The sequence below is a fragment of the Chrysochloris asiatica genome, unplaced genomic scaffold (genome assembly GCF_000296735.1).
Source record: "Chrysochloris asiatica unplaced genomic scaffold, ChrAsi1.0 scaffold00107, whole genome shotgun sequence".
Classification (NCBI taxonomy): Eukaryota; Metazoa; Chordata; class Mammalia; order Afrosoricida; family Chrysochloridae; genus Chrysochloris; species Chrysochloris asiatica.
In genome coordinates this window covers 9,388,534-9,389,365 of record NW_006408625.1, presented here as the reverse complement: position 1 = coordinate 9,389,365, position 832 = coordinate 9,388,534, and positions in this window count along the sequence as shown.

The window sequence follows — 832 nt, the reverse complement described above, 5'->3', positions numbered from 1 at the left end:
CCAGCGAGATGGATTGGCCAAGTGGCAGCATCAATGGGCTCAAGTGTGGCAACAATTGTGAGATTGGCCCAGGATTGGGTAGTGTTTCGTTCTGTTGTACATAGGGTCTCTATGAATTGGTACTGACTCGGTGGCACCTAACAACAACAACAACATGAAGAGTTGTACTACTACAAATTTGAAAATCTAAAGCAGATGGACACATCTTTAGAAAAGCCTTTGAATAGCCAATAAAGCATAGGTAAATCTTTCTGGTAGTCTCTGCTTTCAGCCAAGATCCACCTTATGTCAGCAATAATATCTCTCATTTCATATCCTTGTCTAAATCCAGCTTGAATCTCTGGCAGGTCCCTCTGCCAATGTATTATTGCAACTACTTTTGAATTATCTTTAGCAAAATTTTACTTGCATGTGATATTAATGATATTGCCCGATGATTTCTGCATTCCATGTCCTTTTAGAATGGGCACAAATATTGATCTCTTACAGTCAGTTGGATAGCTACTTTTCTTCCAAATTTCTTGGTATAGATGAGTGAGTGCCTCCGGTGCTTCATCATTTTCCTGAAAGATTTCAATTTGTTTTCCATCAATTCCCAGGGATTTGTTCTTTGCCAATGCCTTAAGTGCACCTTGGACTTGTTCCTTCAGTACCATTGTCTCTTGGTCATATGCTATCTTTCTGTCTCCCTCTTTTTTTATTGTGAGTGGAGTGATAATTTACATGGAAGAACACCATCATTTCATTGAAATTATTACAATCGCTTCCATACATCATCATTCAACATTATTTGCTTCCATTCCCTCTGTTTTTCTTTTTCTTTTTTTGGGGG